The sequence below is a fragment of the Dreissena polymorpha genome, chromosome 11 (assembly GCF_020536995.1).
Source record: "Dreissena polymorpha isolate Duluth1 chromosome 11, UMN_Dpol_1.0, whole genome shotgun sequence".
NCBI lineage: Eukaryota > Metazoa > Mollusca > Bivalvia > Myida > Dreissenidae > Dreissena > Dreissena polymorpha.
This window is the reverse complement of record NC_068365.1, coordinates 25,614,548-25,642,153: the sequence shown is the minus strand read 5'-3', so window position 1 is coordinate 25,642,153 and position 27,606 is coordinate 25,614,548. Positions and strand designations below refer to the sequence as shown.

At 34.4% G+C, this 27,606-nt stretch overlaps 2 non-coding genes across 2 annotated transcripts; one reads left to right on the top strand and one right to left on the bottom strand.

The window, feature by feature from the left end:
* The first annotated feature begins 24,003 nt into the window (after nucleotides 1-24,003).
* Trnam-cau (transfer RNA methionine (anticodon CAU)) lies at nucleotides 24,004-24,075 on the top strand. The gene has a single exon. It is a non-coding gene; the product is annotated as a tRNA-Met (tRNA).
* A 2,624-nt stretch (nucleotides 24,076-26,699) lies between these two features.
* Trnaa-agc (transfer RNA alanine (anticodon AGC)) lies at nucleotides 26,700-26,772 on the bottom strand. Its single transcript has one exon. It is a non-coding gene; the product is annotated as a tRNA-Ala (tRNA).
* Between the last annotated feature and the right edge of the window lie 834 nt (nucleotides 26,773-27,606).

Genomic DNA, 27,606 nt, shown 5'->3' with positions numbered 1-27,606 from the left:
AGGTAGACAGTCATAGAAATTTGATCAAATTTTCATTTTTTTTATTTTCCTTCAAGAGTCCGTACATATTCGTCAATATGTGCATGATATATTTTAGTGTGTGTTTTTATTTGTGCTAATATCTGTGTTGCACGATTCTTGCAAAAAGCCAAGTGCTATACACATTATATATATCAATACGCTGCACCTTAATTGTAGTGGAGGCAACTGCAAACAATCAATTTCGAATAAAACAAGAAACAAATGTTTAATGTTATTATTTAATTCAACCAAATTACTGTTGGGAATACTTATACGAGTAAGATAGCTGTTTAACGAGGCAGTTACTACATAGTAAAAGTGTTGATTTAATATAGCCCCAACCAAATTCCGAAACAATACGGATTGATAATACAATTGCATCCCATAACATCATATTTATTGTTCAAAGTTAAAGAGTGCTATCCTCCACTTAATGGAGTTTTTAATTAAGAATTCATGTTAAAGATTCTAACTTCTGGCAAATATACAAGCTGCACATCTGATTGTGATCATATTGGCAGTTTATACACAATGCAGACGGGATACTAAAGCGGAATTTAGTGTAATTGGTAATATTCGTGTTTGTGGTGATTTTGAGTATGCAATGATTTTCGTGGATTATTTGGGATACATTTTCTTGCAACACCACCTACATAGTAATGTAATCCCCACGTCCGTTCGTTAAAAAAGTTTGAAGTTTTGTGACGGTAATAAAGTGCCACAGTTTGTAGTCAGAATATTGTGTCGTTTGTCGGATAAAATGTATATTGATGCGCTAACACACAACTGTCAGATTGCTGTCTACATTATACTACTAATTGCAAGCCCACAGTATGCATTTTGCGACCTATATTTTCCATTACTTACACACAATCATTTGAATTATTGAGTATACCTATCGATGAAAACATAAACATCGTTCTCACGATTTTTTCTGCATACGAAAGTTGCCACTCGTATATTCACTCTCTAGTACAGGCATGGTGTGTTGGTGTATTGCCTATTATGCGTGATCGGTTGTCGTAAAATATATATTGATATATTGATGTATAATTTGCTGCTGATGATGTTGATCAAGGTTGTAACTTGATATCTGTGTTTTTTTCCAGTAGAGACCTGTTCATATATCCTCTGCTTACCACTGTCCGTCTGGGCACTGCACGTACTCAATCTACCCCGCCACTGCTGCTGACACATATGTGTAGGATCCTATCCATGATTCCTGTAAGTACCTTTCTTCAAGCCTGGTCCACGTCAGGTACCTTTCTTCAAGCCTGGTCCACGTCAGAGCTTTCTTACTCTGTGTTTGTCTGTTATTGTAAGATGTCTAAGGGTGGTTCAGATGTTGATGTTTCGCTGTGTATTTCTCATGTGGGCAGATGGTTAGTACGGTTAAGTGGTTGCACAACTGCTGGTAGCTCATCGTGATGCTTTCTCAGCATTAGTATTCTCTCTCAAACACAACTAGATCTGTTTAGTCTTCCTTCATTTATCGAGGCTTTTCACTCTGCATTCGGCGGTCCATTTCGAACCTTACCTTCGTGATCTGCTTCATGGCTTTTAATTACAGTCTATTATGTCGTGGAGTAATATCCGTGACGGGTTCCATCTCTCTTAATTTTATCAAGGAAATGGTGTCATATGCTTGGTGAAGTCTTTCTGTGCATTCTGTACACCGTCTTTAAGTTCTTTGCATTTGTTGCTTACGTGTGGCTTCCTCGTGATGTTGAGTTTCTTTCTGACTTTTTCCTCTTGGTTATGTACATTTCGTGTTTTCGTGTCATTCTTCTTTCGACTGTGACCCCAACGTAAGTATTTTGGTCTACATAACGGAATAAAGTGTTCTCGAGGCAACGGTTGCTAAAAATTTCTTTTTGTTGAAAGTAAGGCACCAGTTGACATACTAAGCTTAGGGTTTTATCAAAGCCAGTTGCATTGTCTGGCCTTAATTTCATACTCCTATGTGTGTCAGAGCGCCAGATGATTTCCGTACAGGGATTGTTGTGCTCACTTAGAAAGTTAAGTATTATGTTGTTGATGACAAGGATGAACAGGGTGGCAAAAGAAATCCTCCGTGTTGACAACTTTATAAAGCAGTACTTTTTGGCCGTAGTGACCGTATTCCAACAGCTGGGCTCTGAATGTACGACTTCATTCACCGGTATATGTTGTCTTATATACTACTGCGGAAAAGCTCTTTTGCAATATCTTGGGGTATGTATCTAATCACAACGTTAATGGCTCTTCAATTTCATTATGACATCTTCACAAAAATATAATCGATAATGAAGATGCACACAAGCGTACACGAGAACCCGGTTGGTGATATATAATAACCCATAATCTAATAAAACCTTTTAAACGACATTTATTCAAATAAATCGAACAAAACGTCTCTTGCTGTGTAGAGTGACAATTGCTACTGATAATAAATTTTGATATTAAACTCCTTACTTATCAACTATCAATTTGGTAAAGTGTTTGTATTTATAGAGACTCGGTTAGAAAATCATTTGAATTTCAAAACAAAATCGTTTCTTACATGAAACCGGTGTGTTACGAATGTCATAAAATACATTACCGCTGCAATCTTGATGGTTTCGGGCATATTTAACAACATGTTCACCTCAAGGATAAATTTATCTATAAATTGAGTACGTAGCGTCAAATGAGATCGTATTAATGCAGAAAAGGCGATAAAATCCCTAAACATTAATCAGATTATTTGTAGTTATGAAACAATGACTTTTGAAATAAGATCGATTTCTAACGCGCAATTAGGTACTGCTCATCCCAAAAAAATATTAATGAATGCTTCAATATTTATCCATTAAAATGTATAAGTTGGAAAATCATCGATACAAAAGTAACATCATTCTTGAAAAGCTCGGTTTTAACTAATACCAGCTTGTCCGCGATAATTGTACACTTGATAGTTTAATTATCAATGCTTAAAAAAATATTTTAAAAAAATGTTATGGTAGAAAAAATTTAATATTAATGTTTGATACTTGAAGTGAATTATGCATGAACACAAAATTAACATGCATAAACAATTTAAGAAGCTTTCATCAATTTGCAAGACAAGACCAAGCGTTAGATTGATATCCGTATGATTGGATATTCATCCACGAGTTAAGTACATTTGAATAGTTGTCCCATCCAAAAAAGCAATCCATCCGTTATCAAGGCCGACATTGATTGCTTTACCGCCTAGTCCGTCATGTATTATCCAGCAGTATGCAACTATCAGAAGACAATGTTTTACCACTTATCCGGATATGAATACTCGAAGATAAAACATTAAAGGAAATGGAAACATAAAAGTGTTACTTGGATAAATTTACTGTTTATGACATTCTGTATAAGTGATAGGTGGTATCATTTACTGGTGTTGGACCGGCTTTGTTTGTGTGTATGTTTGTTTTCACTTGCAAGCATTATGGAAAGGATGCGACTAAAATGCGGACAGAGAAATATAAGAATAAGTAAATTAGTCTGCCAAAAATGTTGCTTACATTAACATTGTTAAGTTGCCTGCAAATGTCAATACACATACATTAGATGCATGCGTACATGAAATTTTTTAAGTGCGTGTTTTTGTCTATGCAAATGTTTCTGTCGCAAGATTGTATGCTTTCGCCCTTTCTTGCCGAAGCCATTTGCTATACATCAAATAATCAATGCGCTTATCTGCAACTCAGTGGTCGAAATCATTGCGGCAACTGCAAACAATCGATTTTCGAATAAAACAAGCGAAAACGGGTACAATGTTATGTAACTATTTTACCTTCGAAAATGGAAAAACTCATAAACTTTCAATACCCGAATACCGAGTCAATTACTAAATATTCAAAATGTTGCTTTAATATCTCCACAATCATTTCAAAACCATGCGGATTGATAATAAAATTTCATGTTTTAATTGTCGAAGGTCGGTAATGTCTTGATCATTTTACGATGAGGTTGAATAAAAAGCACGTGGCTGCCAAGCTTTTTCATAGTTTATGATTTATCTTATAAAAGTTTATGATTTATTTATACAATTTTCAGATCGTTCTCAAGATATGAAAATGCGATACGAAGGACCCGGCCATAGCATCAATTTTATTTTTAAATTTGTATATTGCTATCCATCGTTTAATGTAGTATCTAATTAAGACTTCGCCTTAAGAGATACTATTGTTGGTGAACAAACAAGTTGTAAATATCTGATTGTGATCCTAGTGGCAGATTTATGCGCGATGCAGACGGGATACTAAAGCGGCATCGAATATTATTGGTTATACTTGTATAAGTGGTGAATTCGAGTATGCAATGTTGTTCCGTGTATTTTTGTGGATATATTTTTTGCGGAACACCCTCTAAATAGGTGCAAGATCGCGGCGTCCGTTAGTGTTTTTTTAAATCCCAGATTTATTTGAGCATGTGTATATTTAATTGAAAGATGGACAACTAAGGAAGATGGCATTGTATCTTATTTATTGGACCATAGGTTTTTTATCAAGGTCTTCGTAAAGTGCAACCAGACAATTATTACGAAATGTATGTTTGTAAAAGAAATGAATGATATATTGAGACGAAAAAAACAAAGGCAGAGTTTTGTGTCCTTTGTCAGAGGAAATTTTGGTTTAAGCGGTAGCACACAAACAGTAGATTGCAAAGTATGGTATCAACTTGTAACATGTATCAAAAAAGTTCTTACTTTATTTAAACCCTATTTCATATATTGCATGTATGTTCTACTTGGCTGTGTTATTCCCTGTAGATTAAAATCACCCAGTATACTTCCGGAATATACATTTAGTGACCTTGATTTTCTATACCCACTAACACGAGTTATTGAGTGGAACTATCGATTACAACATAAATGTCCACCTCGCGATTGTATCTGCATACGATAAGAAACAAATGGTACGATTATCATCTAATAAAGGTATTTTGTGTGTTTGTGCAAACGTATTTCCTATTATGCATGATCTTTTGTCGTAATATATCTTAAAATTATGTACAACCTGACGGAATTTCTTATTTGATTCTGAGCTTTACCGACTTGATTTGTTCAATAAATTGAAATTAAAATGAATGCATGTATTCTTACAATATATCGGCTTCTGATGAGCCGTGGATTGTTGTGGTAAGAACAACAATGCCGACAATCAATTGGCATATTGCTCTGTTTGGGTTCACGGAGTTGCGATTTAAATACGACAGAGAAGCGAGCGCCATTTGCTATGTACTAGCAAGACTACCAGATATAATAGGGACGAATCATTGTCGCACACTTGCTAAAATCGAAAGACCAACACGAACGAACAGCAAAACTACATAAGGCGCCCGACCTTCCACACCTTGTTGAAGGCCTTTTATGGATTTTCGTAGACAGCAAGGCTCACCTTCTGGTTTTGACATTGTACATTATTAGTATTGGTTTCCAACTATTTTCAATAAAGGATTCATGGAGAAGTAAAAAAAAAACATACAATAATTGGAGCGGTAGTTGAATTTGTATGGTAATTTTCTGAAGCTATTTTTATTTTATTAGTATTAATGAATACAATCAGTATTAAAGCGAGATTATACGATTTTGTCAAATATTTATGAAATTATATAAAAATGTGTAAAAATAACTTTATATATATATATATATGTGACGTCGTCAGCAGAAATCCGTACAAACGCAATCGACGTTATTTTGAGCTACGCGTGATTGAAGAGTGGCGTTATAAACATGGAAATACAATTATAATTATATTATGAAAAAAAACTATTGAAACTTGAGATATATGCATGTTTTCGAAGAATGAAATGCCCCCGAGATCTGATTCACATTGTACACTTATATTTTTTTAATTGGTTGGAAGTAACCGTTGCTTTGTTGAGCGACCTCTACTAAAAGGTTACGCATACGCAATTAATTTCCTTCTATATTACATATAAAATAGTTGAAGTTTGATATCATCTTTTACCATGATCAAGCAATAAGTCACTATGTCTTAATACATCATTGGAAAGATAAATGCATAATCTTTTGAAAAAATGCATGTCATTAAATTCTATACGTCGTAACTCAAAATATTTACATTTTTGGCACACCGTTTTTGACACCTGTGGAGGCGGCCATTTAGGGCTCAAATAGTATGACCTTCTTTCAAAGCCGGGAACCATCAACATAAAAAGTAGAGCACAAAAATGGCTTTTTTGTTTTCTTATTGCTTACATATATACCTTCAATGTTACACCAAAACACACCATTTGCAAATGTATTTTACAAATCTTAGGCAGCATGCGCTAAACAATGTTTGCTTAGTATCAAGTTGACTGCATGTAACCCTGCAAACAGGATTTCCGGTTTGAGGTAATGTGACTTATTCCCTTCAAATTTGATAGATGCACTTTTCTCATAGGTATAATCTGATTTGAGAAATCTCACAAAGTTCCCGTGGAAAGACACACAGATTTATTCATAAAAGTTGCCGTTGAAAGTGTCATGTAGATTAAACTAAACTGTGACTCCTTGAGATTTAACAAGTTTTCACTAAAGCCTTATCAGGGGTTAAAAATAAGTTAAAAACTGCCACACCCACTAGTAGCCATGTTTTTCAACGAACCGGAACCATTTTCGAATCGGCCGACTTATGATCATAATACATGTTCTGAGTAAATTCCATCATGATAAGATCAAAAATATGACTTCTAGAGTGCTAAATATGTTTCACTATAGCCGTATAAGGTAAACTGCCCGCCCTTTGGTTTCCATGTTTTTGGGCCAGAACCATTTTCAAACTCAACAGAGAAACTATAAGAACACATGTTAATACAAAATTTCATTAACATTGGAAATAAATAGGTTTCAAGAGTGTGAACAAGCTTTTTCTTTTATTTGATCCAGTGACCTATTTTTTGACCTCACATGACCCATCGTTGAATTCGGCCGAGACATCATTGAGACAAATCTTCTGACAATGTTCCATGACTATTGGAAATAAATGTGGCCTCTAGAGTGTTAACAGGATAAATTGACGATGGATGACGCACAACGAACGACGGACAAAAGGCAAATTAAATGCTGATCATGAGCATATTGTGCTTTCATGTGCTAAAAACAAGTGGCTGTGTTCATACATTTTTTTTTATATATTTTAGCAACAATCATCAAGCCAATCGTTTAACGGAGCATTAATAATTTTAAAATAACTGTTCGTGTTCATATATATTTGTTTTTGTATGACTGTAGACAAATTTATAAGTGCACCATTATAATAGCTAATCAAGTAGATGTCAGTCTGTCTGTAAGTCAGTCGTTTGTCCCTCCCTCTTTCCAATCGCCCATCCATCCGAAACCCACCCAAATCTAACCATCCATCCAACCAACCATCAAACCATCCTATACCATCCCCCAACCACCAATATATCCATTTTAAACTTTGTTTATTGTACAAATACAAGTACAATAAAACTTGTAAGCTGTTTAAACCTTTTTCTAACGACAAACGCATTTTATCCCGTTATCATGATGTCAATGATTGATCATAAATTCAAATGAATCTCAAAGACCCAATAAACAAATGACTAAGGCACTACATGAGCACACATGATGCCCAAACTGTGATTGTATTGTTTATGTATCAATATATTTTTAAATAACAGACAATAATTTAATGAACTAGTGTTAAAATGACTAGATATAAGCATTACAATATGTTTACTGAAAATGTGTGAACAATTATTAGCAAAATTACATGAAATTCATGTATACCGATTGTTTATTTTAATTAGAAAAAATCAATTACTTTTTACTATGTTTTATAACTGACCATGTAAAATATACTGTAATTAGTTAGGTCATCATGTTGACAAAGAATGTTCATATTAGTGCACATAAAAAGGGTAATAACGAACACAGGATTCAGGTAACTAAAATACACCCAGGCTAATATGAGTCCTTCAAACGAGGCTTTATCCCATTTAAAAACTCAGGCTTCACACAATCAACATTCAAACAGGTTGAGTTGTCACTTTCCCATGTGACACTTATCATCGTTAACTCGTAAAATGTGCATCATGGAAAGAAAAACATGATATTTGCCCACGATAACGACATAATGAGCTTTGGACAATAGACCATGTTTGATCTGCGTCATAACTGGTCGCAAGATAAGTCTATCTGCAGACAAAGATAACGAGTATCAGCGTAAGATTACTAAAGCGACTGCGTGTCAATCAAATTATTTGCTGAATTGTTGTTTCATACCCATGCTTGACACAAAGAGTCATTGAAGACAGATATAGAATTAATAAGAAAACACAACATGGTGACTTGAACACGATAGCTAAGTTGATAATATCTCATGGCCTCGTATTTGAAAACACCTGAAGGATAAATTTCATCATGAATCCCCATGAAGCAAACATTGTTCAACAATAGCAAACATTCCCATGAAATTGCAGTACATCGATGTGCAATGGTATTACTATGCTGTATTTTTCTTAAGTTTTCGTTTTTTGCAGAGAACATGCAGAGGAAGCGGTTTTGCATTCATGTTTAAGATTAGTATTTGTAAGAACCAAGCTGATAAAAAACAACTTAGTTAAGCTTTTACAAAGGCAACGAATGAGAAATGATGTAAGGTTCGATATGTGTTACATGAGACTTTCAATGATATTTCTTCAATAAAAAGAAATCAGAAGTATATGACGAGTGAAGCGAGTATTAAGTAGGTGTACATCTAAATTTAATGTGTACTTATTTGTTTAATTTTACACCGTTTAATTTACAAAGATGTCCACCTCATGACGGGTTGATAACGCATGCTTTATAACCCTCGATATAATATATAATCAAGCTCACATATAAAATAAACCTTGTGCGAAATTAGAAACAACCTTAATTAAGTATTTTAATAATAGCACCAAAATGAAACGTGAAGGTCATGAGTATATGATAATTAAAGTGATTTTGAGTTATAAGGTGTTAACTCTGTTGCTGAGTTAGAAATACAATAAATGATCACATCGTATTTGATAATAAGACAATATTGAGGTCATCTTGTCGGCGTGTTTTATCTTGAAGTCACCTTACGATGTACTCTGATAACTACCACTTAAGGATAAGGCCATCTGTCAAAACAATTAAATATTTCTAAATTGTCTATTGGTCCACTTATGATAACGGCTGTCAATTTGAAGATTTTGATCTTAATGCGGGCCTAGATTTAAGCCAAGTAAACAATTAATTGATAAAAAGAAACATAACACAGATTTGCTTTATCAGCTAATGGTGGACGTATTGCTTTGTTTTAACCGTTCACGTGTTTCCACTCCACCATATTTTAAAGTACAGGAAAAACCCAATGACATATCAAATGTTGGTATTTGGCTTTGGGAACAAGAACCATAAATTGAATATTAACATGTAAAATAAGGGTAAAAATCTTTAAAAATTAAAGTGTTTTTGCTAAAATGTTAATGCTTACAAATGCATCAGATGTGGTCATGCAGCACCAAAACCTTTCAGTATTTTCTTATTTTAATGCCCGTATGGATCAAAAACAACGATGTAGGGTTATGATGCGTTGGAATTAAATAAGAATGACACAGCAATATGATTGTTTTAAAAATCACTCATAATGAAGACAAATACTGACTAATAAATGACCATGGTGTAGTTTTGTTAAGTGTGCAATTAATCAACTAATGAGGGCACTGACGTTGTGGGGACGTATTGTTAAGTGTTTGCAGGCACATTCGAATCTGTAATTGTGCATTTAAATGAGTGCTTTGCAAGTCTCAGCGATGGGTGTGGGTGTTTATACGACTACTGTTGTCACGCTGCAGCAATTCATCAATGCTGTGCCAGGCATTTTTTCATTAAATGAATCAAGCTTTTATATAATTGGTTGACTTAAAAATGAATAGAAAATGTCTACAAATAGACACTATAGTCGATTGTAATGTCGCCAGATGGGGTTCACATTACTCCTTCCAACTTAGAATGTTTGGAATAAGCAAAAACATGTTATTAGGAACTTAATAGTGTTCAATGACCTCAGCGTTATGATTTATCATTTCTGATAGTAATTGCAGTTTGAAACGTTCTCACGAAAGTTTTCACTCACGATATTGTAAAGTCATATAATACAGATGTGTTTATTACACATACATTGCATTCCTTGTATTCATCTTATTTGCAATTATAAATATGAAAACAGGAACGCCGACATGCGAAATATATTTGTTGTTCCTTTAGAGGGTACCCGCGGTGAGTGTAATTTTAATTTTTTTTTTGCATGTGCACAGTGCGTGTTTTTTTTATATATATAATCTTCTTTCTGTAAGGGCGGTGGTGATAACGGTCTTTTTTCTAATCGCTGTAAAAATAATCAACGGATGGTATTATATACCATGAATACCATCGACTGACGCTTTGTGTCTTACATGTCTGCAAAAATTATGTTTATTCGACTGGAGGCGCATTTAACCATTATGACACGGGGATAATATTTGCGACGTTCTTTGTGAGCTTTTACATAAAACACTTGAATAAATAAACGTTTAAACCTTTAAATTGACGGAAAAACACCTTTTTATTTTTGTCTTGTTTATATCAATAATTACACACCTGATAGTAGTAGGTTTTAGATGTTTAGATGTTTGCTGTTTTCTTTTAACCGTCATACAAACACAATATTGTGTTTATATAATTGCTTTGTGGACAAAGGGAGACAAATAATGTATATCCTCTTGTGGAAAAATAATAATAGTAAAACGCCCTGCTTGAAGCAATCTTTCATGCACACGTGCATTCCGGTGCATCACATATCATTATCATTGCTGACAACTGGAAGTTGTGAAAAATCACTGCATTTCTGGCAAAAGTAGAACAAGCGTAAATGTTGATAGCAACTTGACCTTTAGGGATACAAATACAATGTGTGACCTGCAAAAGTTTATGACACGCGTCGTGTGGAAATGGGCCTGATGACTTATCCGAACTGCTTTATAGCGTCTTGTCCTGAAAATTCTACACCAAAGGATTTCATTTCCCTTATAACCGTTCAAAAAGTGTTTCAGCCAGATTTTCAAAGTTGAAGATAAGATTATGATGGGCGAGCGGGCAAGCGGCCATTTTTCGATATGTTACCGGTTCATAGCTCTCATTGGAAATAAAGGTTGGATATAGAAATTTTAAAATCAGACCTATTTGGCAATGTTATTGGGTCCATTCGGGTAAAGGTCAAGGTTTTATTGTTCTATTCTAACGATGCGCATAGATCATAGTTGAAACAAATGTGTGAACAACACAATGCGATTTACGAATGGTAATATTGCTGATTTATTATATGATTAGCATCTTTCCATTCATTTTTCCATTTTAATTATTAGAGATACTCATAACAATAGCAAAACACCCACACATAAAATCGATATTATAGCAAGTTGAAAAAAGAATCATAATACGGACTGTATTCTCGGACAATTAGTTTTCAATTTAATATTTTTATATATCTAGTACTTACGCATGAGCTGCAATAGCAACGTTATCAATTCCATAACATGTTCCGTAGCCAATGCGTGGGTAATTGTTTGTTGATTGTTGAAATAGCATTTAAGTAGTCAAAACATTACAATAAAGAAATAAAGTAACTGCATGTGTATTGTTGAAAAAAAAAACTGTCCTTAAGTTGTATTTAGTGCATAATTGATCATTAATATATTGCCTTACTTTTTGACACCACGCTCTCTATTTCATAATACTTTGCCTTTGAATAAATATTGTTTTTCTGGCATAACTACTGCGACAATTTATATTTCTGAAGTTTAGCCCTTCAACGATGTGTATATCTAAGTTTATTAATAAAAAGAAAAAATACATATAAACGAATGCATTTATATGAAATTTAAAAGTATTCGTGCTTATGGAAATGGTAATATTGTGCATTGAAAACGTATTCTTTGAAGGCTGTTTGGGAAACGGACACATCAGTATACACGATTTTATTACTTTTTTCAATGTAGATAAAAAGCTCTCGAATGAAACAAAATAGAACAAAATGTGATAGGAAGAAGAACAGGTTTGTCCGGAAAATAAAGGGAAGTACAATGTTATTCAATTGCAAATAAGTTTATGTTGTACAGCAGAAAACTGTTTCTTGTTCACAAGAAGTATACACTGTTTGGAAACCCTACTAATCTATTCAGCTTTGTTCGTACGACACTATAAGACACAATCCTGCAAATACGAGTAAACGAGACGGTATCGGCATTTACATGTTCGTTTAAAGTTCTATCGCAGTAAAATATTGCATTATGGTTTCTAGATGTTGGATAGTGATCAAACATCTATCTAACAGAGGATATACGGAATTAATTGACCTTGATGATGAAACCACATCGATTGGAATTGCAGGCGCGTACTTTTACATTGTCGCATCTTTGCTGCGCATTTAAAACAAAAAATGCAAAGAAATCTTTATGTTAGAAATTACTTAAATTGATGTTAGAAATTACTTTAATTGATGTGTCTAGGTTAATTAGTTTGAAAGAAATTAGATTGTTGTTGTTTGTTGTAAATGTATCGTATATAAATAGTAACAGTAATTACTGTAATCGATCTGTCTTAGTTTTAAGTGTTATTGTAACCCATTAATTTGTTTGAAGTACTTCAGTTGTTTATCTTTTTATAAATGTCTCGTACATTAATTTACAAAAACAAACATGTATAGACTGATGGTAATTTTATGACATTTAAACACCACTTTAATATTTATTTTTTGCTACTCAAGTGGGCCAATACTTTAAAAAAAATACAATGTATTTCATATTTGTTAAAACAAATCTGTGAAAAAATATCCTTTTGTGGAATTTTGGGAACAAAATGGAACAAAATAGAATGACAAATGTGTCATACGATTTATAAAGGCCAGTGAAAGAATTATATGACGTTTGATCTCTTATGGGGCAATTATGTTGTAACTTTGCATGTGTTGGTTTTCATGTAAATGTTATAATTTTATATAATGATTGCAATTATTATTTGACTAGACAAATGGTGCATCCAAATACCATTCGCGCCCAGTTCGTGTAGAGCTCTATCACAGCATGTATACAATATAAAGACGACACGCCTTAGCTTGGCAATAAATCTGCTTGAATTCGTTCAAAACACTCATTTTTAAAGAATGCTCATGATTGTCGGATAACTTTGTTTTCGACATGACGTGTCTTGAATGTTTTGGAGGCGATCCAAACCATTAAAAACACATTTAATTTCAAGGAAAGTAGGTCTCAAGTATTGATAATAATTCTTCGAAAAAGAAACCAGGATAATACAATGCCTGTACTATTGTATTACTCGGTCATTGAAAAATGTATATTGTAATTCAATGGAATAAATCGGCTAAACACTACTGTTCTAAAAATGAGAAGAATTGGTAGATTAAACATGTGAAATCATCATACAACATTGGTGCGCTCTTCAATGTAAAGCTGTGAACCCCAAATACAATGAAGGCGCACAATGGTGTTAGTTTTATTATAACTTGTCGCACTGTATTGTATATGAACAAAATGGTTAAATGTCGGTATAAAACGTAATTTGTATGGTCAACCGATACATGAAATATGTATTATTAAAAATTAAATGTTTGTTACAAGCATTGTGTTTAATTAAAAGGCACTTGCTATTTGAAATATTGTTCATGGACAGTGTTTTGCAATATGATCATTAAAAACAGATTCTTTGTATAAAAACACAATCAATTACCTATGCATACACTTTACGTTTTCCATTAAATGTGCTCATAATCATGCATCATTCAAACGCGACATACGTAGTAAGCCTTGATAAAAAACATCACATAACAAACGATTTAAGAGGCAAGCTTGCATTTTCACTATGTGGGCTTCCACATTTTCCTATGTTAATGGATTACATTGCCGATACATTATTGCGTATCTAAATCGAAACATTCACCAGAATAAAATGAATATACATAAGTAATCGTTATGTGTTGGTGTTGTTGTTGTTTTTGCATGTTGTGAATCTTTTTTTAGCTTTGTGTTGATTTTGTTTCTGTGTTTTGAAAGCATTCATATTGTAAAAGTCACCTGTTAAATGTTTGTAATTTGAAAAAGTTTTGAAAAAAATTCGTTAAACTGATGGTGATTTCAGATAATTATTTAATTATAACTTTTTAAACTTACTAATCAGATAGAAGATGTACAGGAATTTCAATGGGATTAAGTAATTTGAAATATAACGAAAAAGATCTTTTACCTGCAAGTGCGCATAATGATACGATGCCCCCAACATTTCGATATATTTTTTTTTTCGTCTTCAAACGGTCCGCATTAATAATCTTAGCATGCACATTTATGATGTAACGGTTTAAACCCTTTAATAAATTTAAGCATGAACATTTATGATGTAACGGTTTAAACCCTTTAATGAATCTAAGCATGAACATTTATGAAGCAACGGTGTAAAACCTTAAATAAAACTTAACATTAACATTTATTATGTAAAGGTTACAACCTTGTAATAAGTGTATACATTTAACTGGTATTATAGAATCGTATCATGTACATTTAGGATGTAACGGTTAAAACCATATAATAGGCGCACCTATTACCGGGTATTATACTTTCATGTTCAAGCAATTATCAAAGGTAATTATTGTTTGATTTTCTGAACTGGAGCATGATATTACGTGTATCTTGTAACATTTTTTGCGATCATTTGGGAAGTATATATTTTACCAATATAGCTGTTATAAGATGCTGGTGGAATCTGCAGTCCAGTAGTTCGTCCGAAACGTCCCGAGTTCAAAACAAGCTAGTGGCAATATTTCTTAAAACATATTTATTCTTGCTTTAAAGTAATTAAAAGGTATTCTCAATGATAACGTTGTTATAAGTGAAATTAAATAATATCTATATAAAATAACGAAAATCTGTGAAGTACCTTAATCTACCTGAGTAGATATAAATATCGGTCGAAGAAGACACAACACAAAAATTTGGGAAGATAAATACACGTATTGAAAGTGTTGTTGTTTTCCGTTCGATATATTTCATTCTCCTTGTCGATAGGTGTGTGTGGGTCGAGGGCATCCCACTCCATATCGTACTAAGTTTGCATGCAATTTGTGCATATTACAACACATTATATATATTTTACAATAAAACGCTTATTCATAACAGTGAAAGTAACAATGTTATTGTTAAAATTATAATTATACTTTATAATTAATAAGTCTCTTATCACAACTATCGGAAAAGAGGAAACAAAAGATCCCAGTTATTGCTTTTACGTAAATTGGAAAAATAATAAATTTCGTTAAGAACATGGCAGTGTAGGGACAGGTACGATTTTGCTCACTTAAGCGTTGGTCTAGTTTTGTGCATTTTACAATTATAAATAAATTTGGTTACAAAAAAATTAATACATTTATAGAACTCTTTGTATTTGCATGTCCCAGTATAAAGGAAGGCATGTTAAACAAATTCAAAAAATTGATAACATCCAGAAATTAATTATGTTATTAACTAATTGACATTCTTACATTCCCCAAAAATATGTTCAATAGTTTCACAGTCAGTTTCACAAAAGGTACAGATGGCCGTGGTGGAATATCACATTTTAAATAACAAGAGCAACGCATAACGGGTGCCACGCTCGGCTGCGAAAGCTTGTCAGAGGTCACCGTGACCTTAACCTTTGATCTAGTGACCCAAAAATGGGTGTGGCGTGTAGAACTCTTCAATGTTCATCTACATATGAAGTTTCAAAGTTGTAGGTGGAAGCACTATGATGTTAGAGGAAAATGTCAAGGTTTGAGCACGGCGGACGCCGGACGGCGGACGACGAGCTGGCTATGACAATACCTCGGGTTTTCTCCGAAAACAGCCGAGCTAAAACAGAGATTGTTGCTAAGATTTTATGTACAATTCTATATTGCAACCACTGTAAATTGGTATCCCGAGTAATACGAAAAGGCGTATCAAAAATGTCTCCATTCTTTTAATTTAATATAATTAAAAATATTCGACCATTTAGCTAAACACCTGGTGAAGACTCGTTTTTTTGTAATTATATCAACCATTGGTTTGGTACCCTTTGCGTTTTCTAAGATGGATCGCAGACTGATGATTATAAAAGGTTTGAATTGAAACGTATTGAATCGTAAAGTTGGAATGCTCCTTCATATATAATTTCCCTGAGAACAAGAATCGAAGCAATTGGGAAAGAGGCTAATGCATTTTGTGTTCAAACTAACGAAACATTCAACAAACTTGTTCGTAGATTCTTAACAATATCTGCCTGTTCATGATTATGAAATCCGTCAAATAAATATGGTTTGCTTCGCCTACATACTAGACGCAGTGTGTATAAATTGAAATAATAGCTCAAGGATTGAAAGAGCTTAGAAAAAAGCAACAAATGTGTATTGTGTTCTTGGGAAAGACTATGTCAAACAAAACTACCAAAAACGATGCAACAAGAAGCCTTTTGTGATTGACCCGATAACATGTGTGAGTCATTTAGATATTTGCAATCTATTTCTAAGATTAGCGGAACTATCTAAAACATCGAAGTTCTTTAACCATCTTTTCTTCCATTAACAGATTCTCGCCGAGCAACAGTTGGAAAATAATATATATATAGCATATGAGCCTCTTGTTTGAAGGAGTGCAGAAACACAGAGTAAAATTATAACATTTTAATACTGTATAAAAACAATCTTGTCTGGTCAGACATACACATTTACTCATTACTGTTTTATTTATATCATAATGCTACGCAAGTGTTAGGATGTTGAAAGAACGACACGCAACATTAAGGAAAAGGCAAATACAATTTAAAAAGTGGCATTGCACCATTAATTCGAGTGAAAGAAAAGAAATCGATTGACATCAATATGGTATGTTCATGTTGAGTAGCGAGTTCTTCTTGAGTCGCGGTTATAGAGATCGCGAGAAATCCCTTGATAGAACACTCGCACATTATGCAGTTCGTTACGGAAAAAATGTTTTGACACAGTCATTTGTATTGTTTTGCTACTCAAATATGCGATAAAAACAGGAAAATAATGTCATTCAACATAAATCGATACGTTCTTATCAAGTACACACAAATATTTCATTCTTTATGTATTGTTCTATTAGTAGTTTTAAGCAACACAAAATTGTATATTTATGAGTAGTTTCCATGCTACATCGTCTTTTGACATTTTTACACAAGAAATTAACTTCCCCTGCAAGGTAAGTTTTAAGGCTAGTTATAGCATGCACATCTTGAAAATGGAGGGAGAATAACCTTATTTTCAAACAGGCGATTTGACACTATCAAAACAATCAATTATATTGATGTTTACAGACGATAAACATTTGAAAATAAAAGCAACACGTAGAAATACCAAAGATTAATAAATAGGTTTATATGATTCATAGTCATATATTTATAAAATATTTGTGATGTAAAATCTTTGTGAAAAATTCCCTCGACTCGAGAGGAATATGGCATGAAACAAGTTATAAAAAAGGCTTATATTACCAACGTTTTATGACCTTAAACCATCAGTTGTTAGAATGAATAGTGCATAGGTATATCTCGTACAACATTTATTTTTGACACAGAGAGCCATTCAAACAAAAGCAATACCCTTCACTAGTTTGGAACAAATATGCATCGATATGCACATTTAAGTATAGTTTGTTGCCAAACCTTCCGCTTTATACACGAAACTTGGCACATTGTTTTGAAATAAAATTTACTTGGCCGCGGAATTTAGGGATATTAACTTTTACAGTTTATTGTTTTTTTGTACATATCTATTTGCAAACTGCAGCCGCATCCGTTTTGAATTAAGAAGATATGTTTTAATTCGCATTTTCTATTAAAAATGATAATTAAGTAATGGTAGATAGCAAACTCATTTGCATGAAGTATATGCAAACTCTTGAAATTATACCCAAACTCGTTATTTGTTTTTCTTTCTAATGATTTCAGTCGATACCAGTACATTTTATAGTAAGCATTTTCTTCTTCATATGAGTTTTGGCTTTGACTTTGGCTTAATAATGATATACTTTTATCACATATCCATCACAGAGCGACGCCTCGAGTCGTTTAATTTATTATTGGTGTTAGATTCGACTAACAGTAGCACGCAAGTAAAAACAATACGTAATATAATATTTATATATAACATTTATTTGTATGGCAACTAGTTCGGTTGGGCTGTCATAAACCAAAGTATTGATTTTATATTTATATAAAATCAAATGACCGAATATTTTTTAACACGGAAACAACAAAACGTCAAGCAGTACTTTAATTGCAAACCATTGCCAAGGGTAGTGAAAGTAAAAATATATAATAAATCGTGTTTCAATGAATAGCGTTGAAGACAAGCATGATCAATGCAAATCTTAAGGTACGTGCAAACTTATGACACACATAGAGTATTAATCTTATAAACAATTTACAAATGTGTGCCTTTGAGAAGTGAGTGCCTTTGAGGAGTGTGTGCCTTTGAGGAGAACGTTTGCAAAAAAACAAGAATCGCGTTTTCTTACGATGTTCGCAACATATACTGACAGATGCTTAAGGCAGATTTACGTCGCACGGATCAAGGTCAATATATTAAGGTGAAAATAATATTCTGCTCTCGGCAAATCTACCGTATTAGGCTTGATGGTATATTTATTCTTTGTGTGGAACGGGCAGAAATTATCAATATCAGTAGATTTCTGTTGTAAGAAAATATGACCGATAGTATGAACTGTAGACACGTTTTCACAAATGAAATTGGTATAGAGTTTCTGGGTCATTATAATCAAAAGCCTTTCAAAATATATTAGTTAATATTGAATGTTGAGCTCACAATAACTAGACATTAATGACTAACATATTCTTTAAACTAAGGTGGTGCTAAGAATTGATGCATCGTAAAAAAAGAGCTTTTAATCTTAAATTTGTCGTACGATGATAAGCAACATGCAAATTCACCTTATGTTAAGATGGTGTGCGTATGAAGTGCGTAACTTGAGCTCTGTAGTTTTGCAGTTAATACCTGTTGATATATCCTCTGCTCACCACTGTCCGTCTGGGTACTGCACGTACTCTATGTCCCCCGCCACTGACTTCCCTGCTACGACCCATATGTGTAGAACATTATTCATGATAATTGTGGTTGCCTATTTTCAAGCCTGGTACGCGTCAGAACTTTCTTGCTCTCGTGGCCGTGTTTGTCTTTTGTGGTGAGATGCCGTAGGGTGGTTAAGGTGTTGATGTTTCTCTGTGTATTTTCTCATGCTGGCAGATGGTTAGTACGGTTTAGTGGTTGTACAACTGCTGGCTGCTGATCATGATGCTTTATCAGCATTGTTTTTTTTCTCGGACAAAGCTAGATCTGTTTAGTCTTCCTACATCGAAACTTTTCACTCTGCAGTCGGCGTTCCATTTCGAACCTTATATTCGTGATCTGCTTCATTGCTTTTCATTACCGTCTTTTCTGTAGTGGAGGAATATCCGTGGTTAGTTCCGTCTTCCTTAATTTTATCCAGGAAATAGAGTCATATGCTTGGCGAGGTCTTACTGTGCATGTGTACACCGTCTTTAAGATAATTGCATTTGTTGCTTACTTGTGGCGTCCACGCCATGTTAAGTTTCTTTCTGGCTTTTTCCTCTGTGTAATGTACATTTTGTGTTTGTGTCATTCTCTTTTCGACTGTGACCCCAACGTAAGTATTTCGGTCTTCATAACGGCGTATAGTGTTTTGGAGGCCCAGGTTGTCAGACCAAACTTTATTGTAGAGTGTTGAGACGGTGGTTGAGAATTTCTTTTTATTGAAAGTGACGCACCAGTCAAAAGAGCAAGCTTAGATTTTATTCAAAGCCAGCTGCATGATCTGGCCTTAAGTGCATACTCATATGTGCGTCAGGACGCAAGATCATTTTCGTACAGGCATTGTTAAGCCCATTAAGAAAGTTAAGTATTATGTTGTTGATGACGAGTATGAAAAGGGTGGGCAAAAAAACTCCTCCTTGTTGACAACTTTACACAGCAGTAATTTTTGGCCGTAGTGACCGTATACCAACACTTGGGCTCCGACTTTACGATTTCATCCACCGGTATATGTTGTCTTTGATACTACTGCGGAAAAGCTCTTCTGCAATATCTTAAAGTATGTAACTGGTCACAATGTTAATGACTCCTCAATTGCATTATGACATCTTCACAAAATATATAATCGATAATGAAGATCAAGCGTACGCGAGAACCCGGTTTGTTTTTTATGAGAACCCATTATCTAATAAAACCCTTTAAGCGACATTTATTCAAATGAATCGAGCAAAATGTCTCTTGATGTGTGACAATTGCTTATGATATTAAATTTTGATATTAAACTCATCACTTAGCGTGCTATCAATTTGGTAAAGTGTTTGTTATAATAGAGAGAGACTCGGTAAGAAGACCATTTGAATTTCAAAACAAAGTCGTGATGAGCTTTATTTGCATAAAACCGGTGTGTAACGAAAGTAATAAAATACATGACCGCTGCACTTTTATTATCTTGATGGTTTCGGGCAAAAAAAGACAAACATATTTCACAACAACTTCACCTCAAGGATACAGTTAATGTATAAATCGTGTACGTAGCGTCAAATGAGATCGTATAAATGCAGTAAAAGCGATTAAATCCAGATACATTTATCAGATTTTTTGTAGTTATGTTACAATGACTTTTTAAATAAGATGGATTGCTAATGAGCAATTAAGTACTGCTCATCCCAAAGAAAATGTGAATTAATGCTTAAATATTCATCCATTGAACTGCATTAGTTTGAAAATCATCGAAGAAAAAGTATTAACATCATTCTTAAAATGCTCGGTTCTAACTAATATCAGCTTGTCCGAGATAAGATTACATTTGATCGTTTAATTATCAATGATTACAAAATAAATTTAAAAAACACAACAGCATTGAAATGGTAGCACATCTTTTTAATATTAATGTTTTATGCTTGAAATGAATTATGTATGAACACAAAATAAACATGCTTAAACAATTTTAGAAGCTTTCATCAATTTGCAAGACAAGACCAAACGTTAGATTGATACCCGTATGTTTGGATATTCATCTACTTGTACATGTTAATCATTTTACCATCCAAAATAGCAATCCGTCCGTTACCAAGGCCGACATTGATTGCTTTACCGCCTAGTCCGTCATGTATTATCCAGCAGTATGCAACTATCAGAAGACAATGTTTTACCCCTTACCCGGATATGAATACTCGAAGATAACACATTAAAGGAAATGGAAACATAAAGGTGTTACTTGGATGAACATACTGTTTATTACATTCTGTATAAGTGATAGGTGGTACCATTTACTGGTGTTGGACCGGCTTTGTTTGTGTGTATGTTTGTTTTCACTTGCAAGCATTGTGGAAAGGATGCGACTAAAATGCGGACAGAGAAACATAAGAATACGTAAATAAATTAGTCTGCCAAAAAATATTGCTTAAATTTACGTTGTTAAGTTGCCTGCAGATATCAATACACATACATTAGATGCATTCGTACATGAAATTATTAAGTGCGTGTGTTTGTCTGTAGCAAGATTGTATGCTTTCGACCTTTCTTGCCGAAGCCATTTGCTAGATATCAAATAATCAATGCGCTTATCTGCAACTCAATGGTCGAAATCGTTTCGGCAACTGCAAACAATCGATTACGAATAAAACAGGCGAAAACGGGTACTATGTTATTTAATTATCCTACCTTCGAAATTGGTAATACTCATAAACGTTCAATACCCGAATACCGAGGCAATTACTAAATATTCAAAATGTTGCTTTATTATCTCCACAATCATTTCGAAACCTTGTGGATTGATAATAAAATTTCATATTTTAATTGCGCAGCACTTGGGTGTTGTCGACGGTCGGTAATGTCTTGATCATTATAGGATGAGGTTGCATAAAAAGCACGTGGCTGCCAAGCTTTTTCATAGTTTATGATATATCTAATACAAGTTTAAAATGTCGGTTTGACGTGTGCACGTTATATATATCGCGTGTTCATGGAATAGGTAATGGACATAAAATAGGTATCAATCAAGCTTTTGCTAGCACAAGAAACACTTATCGCTTGCGTTCGTAAAAGCCACCTCGTGCGCAGATAATAAATATCGCGAGCACATCTAATAGCTCTTGTGTGCGCATGTAATACATACCGATTAATAAAATATACACATGAAATATAAATAATACTCATTAACTCCAGCATAAGGTAATGTTACACTGTCGTTGGTATTTAAGTTGACCATACCTAGATACTTAACAATTCAATAACAACTGATAATATAGTCAGAAAATATTTAATTAAGGTATATTTAGTGTAATATTTGACATATAGTTCATGCTATTGAGGACTTATTCAAGCGACAGAAGAAGCTATTTTTTAAATAATACGAATTACTTAAGATACACATATATATGTGCAACCAAAAGTATATTATTATTTTAAATATTCTACTGAATCACCCGACATTTAGGGTTAAATGTCAATAATTTAACATATAGATAAATAACGTTTGTGTTAGAAATATTGCTGTGAAAGTGTCTTTTTTAAATAATTACCTTGCATATTTAAGACAGTTTATAATGGCAATATAATATAGTGATACTTTCTTTTTTAATAAGCAAATTGCAAAACCTGTATTCTTGGTCAACAATTGATGTGTTGAGATTTTATAAACAAAGTGTTGTTTTCGGCGATATCAAAATATGCGCAATTTTGGACTCAATTTTCGTAATATACAGAGTTAAGTCTTTCAACTAAAATAAAAATACAAACGCACAAGTTAGCTCTGTATATATATAGTTTATAGAGTTTAATGAAGTTAACTCTCTATTAATATTGAAGAAGCGTATCACAATAACTAAAATATTTGCAAATAATATATTGTCTGCGTTTTTACGTTTTTTCCATAGGTTACATTATACTTTATATTTGAGGTGTGCAATGCTATAAACTTAAAATAAAACGACGATGTATTTGAACAAACAAAATGTATGTATGGACACTGGCCCACAGTCACAGTTTAACTCGGAGGTAAGCGACTTTAATATGAGACATTGACAATTGGCAGTATACTGTGAACTGGAGGGTAGCCTTGATAACGATGGGCGAATGACAGTGAACCGTGATTCGCGTAAGTTCTGTCTTCACGTGTATAATAGTGTATTCTTTGAATGGCTACCGGCCTGTTAAAGTCTGAAACATCGAAACGGCTAAACATGATTGGACAAGTGGCCATTTTATCATAGCTATGCAGATCAGAGGCGCTTGCTTGTTACAAATATTGAAAGCCGTTGTCATATAAACGATCGCATTCGTGACTGGTTGTTCGACATGGCGTGCAACACATGTTTACATTTTTTGTACGGTCAACTTTGAGGTGTTCAGAACAGGTGCTTGTTAAATTGTTATCAAATAATAAAACATATAATTATAAATTCTAATCTTTTTATAAGAAACCTAGAGTCTAGGACTGAGAGTCTAGGCGCTTATTTGTAAGTACAATCATGAACAATGAAGTACATTAAGCTAGTTTGTATTTATTTAAGTAAAAAAGAAAACCAGGCAAAGTGTTCACATCAAACCCGGACCATGTTCAAAGCATGACAATGTTATTTTTGTTAAGCAGATGTGTTAGTGTTTAGTGAGGAAACAGAGAAATGGTCCCAATGCTGATGAAAAGAATGGAGAATCAGGGTATCGATCCCTGTACCACTCACATGCTTAGCGAGCGCTCTACCACTTGAGCTTATTCCCCTCAATAGATAATTCCAGCTCTATCTTTGCTCACTGTTTATGTCTCAATTTCAAACGTAAATGGATAACTTAAGTTGTTGTTTCCATGGCAGTAAATCGCAAATCCTTAAGTAAACATAGTAACAACAGCAGAGTGGCGCAGTGGAAGCGTGCTGGGCCCATAACCCAGAGGTCCGAGGATCGAAACCTCGCTCTACTAGATATTTTGTTTTGAAGTTTTTCAAAGTCTTCTAAGTACACGACTCCGTTCCAATCAGTACTAATTTTGACTGTTTATAGATAGAACAATCAAAATCATGATTCGAATGAAATTCTGCACGAAAGTGTTACATAAAACATGGTGTTTTACTAGCGGTTTAAAAGAATGGAGAATTAGGGTATCGATCCCTGTACCTCTCACATGCTAAGCGAGCGCTCTACCACTTGAGCTAATTCCCCTCAATAGATAATTCTATCACTACCTTTGCTCACTGTTTATGTCTCAAATTCAAAGGTAGATGGATACACTTAAGTTGTTTCTTTCCCATGGCAGTAATTCGCAAATCCTTAAGTAAACACAGTAACAGCAGCGGAGTGGCGCAGTGGAAGCGTGCTGGACCCATAACCCAGAGGTCCGAGGATCGAAAACTCGTTCTGCTAGATATTTTGTTTTGAAGTTTTTCAAAGTCTTCTAAGTACATGACTCCATGTCAATCAGTTCTAATTTTGACTGTTTATAGATAGAACAAGCAAAATCATGATTCGAATGAAATTCTGCACGAAAGTGTTACATATAACATGGTGTTTGACTAGCGGTTTAAAAGAATGGAGAATCAGGGTATCGATCCCTGTACCTCTCACATGCTGAGCGAGCGCTCTGCCACTTGAGCTTATTCCCCTAATGAGATAATTATAGTGCTGCTTTTGCACACTGTTCATGACTCAAAATGCAAACGTAGCTGAATAAAATTTAGCTGTTTTTTTCCATGGCAGTTAATAGGAAATTCTTTAGTATACATCGTAACAAAATCAGAGTGGCACAATGGAAGAGTGCTGGGCCCATAACTCAGATTATTACCTTCAACCGCTGCTTCCATAACATTCAATCTCTAAATAAAACGACGATGTATTGGAACAAATCAATTGTGTGTATGGACACTGACCCAAAGTCACGGTTTAACTCGGAGGTAAGCGACTTTATTATGAGACAATGGCAATTGGCGGTATACTGTGAACTGGAGGGTAGCCTTGATAACGAAGGGCGAATGACAGTGAACCGTGCTTCGCGTTAGTTCTGTCTTCACGTGTATAATAGTGTAATCTTTGAATGGCTAACGGCCTATTAAAGTTTGAAACATCGAAACGGCTATAAATGATTGGACAAGTGGCCGTTTTATCATAGCTATGCAGATCGGAGGTGCTTGCTTGTTACAAATATTGAAAGCCGTTGTCATTTAAACGATCGAATTCGTGACTGGTTGTTCGACATGGCGTGCAACACATGTTTACATTTTTTGTACGGTCAACTTTGATGATTTCAGAACAGGCGCTTGTTAAATTGTTATCAAATAAGAAAACATATAATTATAAATTCTAATCTTGTTTTATGAAACATAGAGTCTAGGACTGAGAGTCTAGGCGCTAATTTGTAAATACAACCATTAACAAGGTAGCACGTTAAGCTAGTTTGTATTTATTTAAGTAAAAAAGAAAACCAGGCAAAGTGTTCACATCAAAACCGGACCATGTTCAAAGCATGACAATGTTATCTTTGGTAAGCAGATGTGTTAGTGTTTAGTGAGGAAACAGAGAAATGGTCCGAATGCTGATGCAAAGAATAGAGAATCAGGGTATCGATCCATGAACCTCTCACATGCTAAGCGAGCGCTCGAGCTAATTCCCCTAATGAGATAATTATAGTGCTGCTTTTGCACACTGTTTATGACTCAAATGCAAACGTAGCTGAATAAAATTTAGCTGTTTTTTTTCCATGGCAGTAAAGAGCAAATTCTTCAGTATACATCGTAACAACATCAGAGTGGCACAGTGGAAGCGTGCTGGGCCCATAACTCAGATTATGACCTTCAACCGCTGCTTCCATAACATTCAATCTCTAAATAAAACGACAATGTATTTGACAAAACCAATTGTGTGTATGGATACTGGCCCAAAGTCACAGTTTAACTCGGAGGTAAGCGACTTTATTATGAGACATTGACAATTGGCGGTATACTGTGAACTGGAGGGTAGCCTTGATAACGAAGGGCGAATGACAGTTAACCGTGCTTCGCGTAAGTTCTGTCTTCACGTGTATAATGTAGTGTAATCTTTGAATGGCTACCGGCCTATTAAAGTCTAAAACATCGAAACGGCTAAACATGATTGGACAAGTGGCCGTTTTATCATAGCTATGCAGATCGGAGGTGCTTGCTTGTTACAAATATTGAAAGCCGTTGTCATATAAACGATCGAATTCGTGACTGGTTGTTCGACATGGCGTGCAACACATGTTTACATTTTCTGTACGGTCAACTTTGAGGTGTTCAGAACAGGCGCTTGTTAAATTGTTATCAAATAAGAAAACATATAATTATAAATTATAATCTTTTTATAGGAAACCTAGAGTCTAGGACTGAGAGTCTAGGCGCTAATTTGTAAGTACAATCATGAATAATGTAGTACGTTAAGCTAATTTGTATTTATTTAAGTAAAAACAAAAACCTGGCAAAGTGTTCACATCAAACCTGGACCATGTTCAAAGCATGACAATGTTATCTTTGGTAAACAGATGTGTAAGTGTTTAGTGAGGAAACAAAGAAATGGTCCGATTGCTGATGAAAAGAATGGAGAATCAGGGTATCGATCCCTGTACCTCTCACATGCTAAGCGAGCGCTCTACCACTTGAGCTAATTCCCCTCAATAGATAATTCTAGCACTACCTTTGCTCACTGTTTATGTCTCAAATTGAAACGTAGATGGATACACTTAAATTGTTTGTTTTCATGCAGTAAATCACAAATCCTTCAGTAAACATAGTAATAACAACAGAGTGGCGCAGTGAAAGCGTGCTGGGCCCATAACCCAGAGGTCCGAGGATCGAAACCTCGCTCTGCTAGATATTTTGTCTTGAATTTTTTTGAAGTCCTCTAAGTACAAGACTTCGTTCTAATCAGTTCTAATTTTGACTGTTTATGGAAAGAACAAGTAAAATCATGATTCGAATGAAATTCTGCACGAAAGTGTTACATAAAACATGGTGTTTGACTAGCGGTTTAAAAGAATGGAGAATCAGGGTATCGATCCCTGTACCTCTCATATGCTTAGCGAGCGCTCCACCACTTGAGCTAATTCCCCTAATGAGATAATTATAGTCCTGCTTTTGCACACTGTTTATGACTCAAATGTAAACGTAGCTGAATAAAATTTAGCTGTTTTATTCCATGGCAGTAAATAGCAAATTCTTCAGTATACATCGTTACAACGTAAGAGTGGCACAGTGGAAGCGTGCTGGGCACATAACTCAGATTATGACCTTCAACCGCTGCTTCCATAACATTCAATCTCTAAATAAACGAGAATGTATTTGAAAAAAAACAATTGTGTGTATGGACACTGGCCCAAAGTCACAGTTTAACTCGGAGGTAAGCGACTTTATTATGAGACATTGACAATTGGCGGTATACTGTGAACTGGAGGGTAGCCTTGATAACGAAGGGCGAATGACAGTGAACCATGATTCGCGTAAGTTCT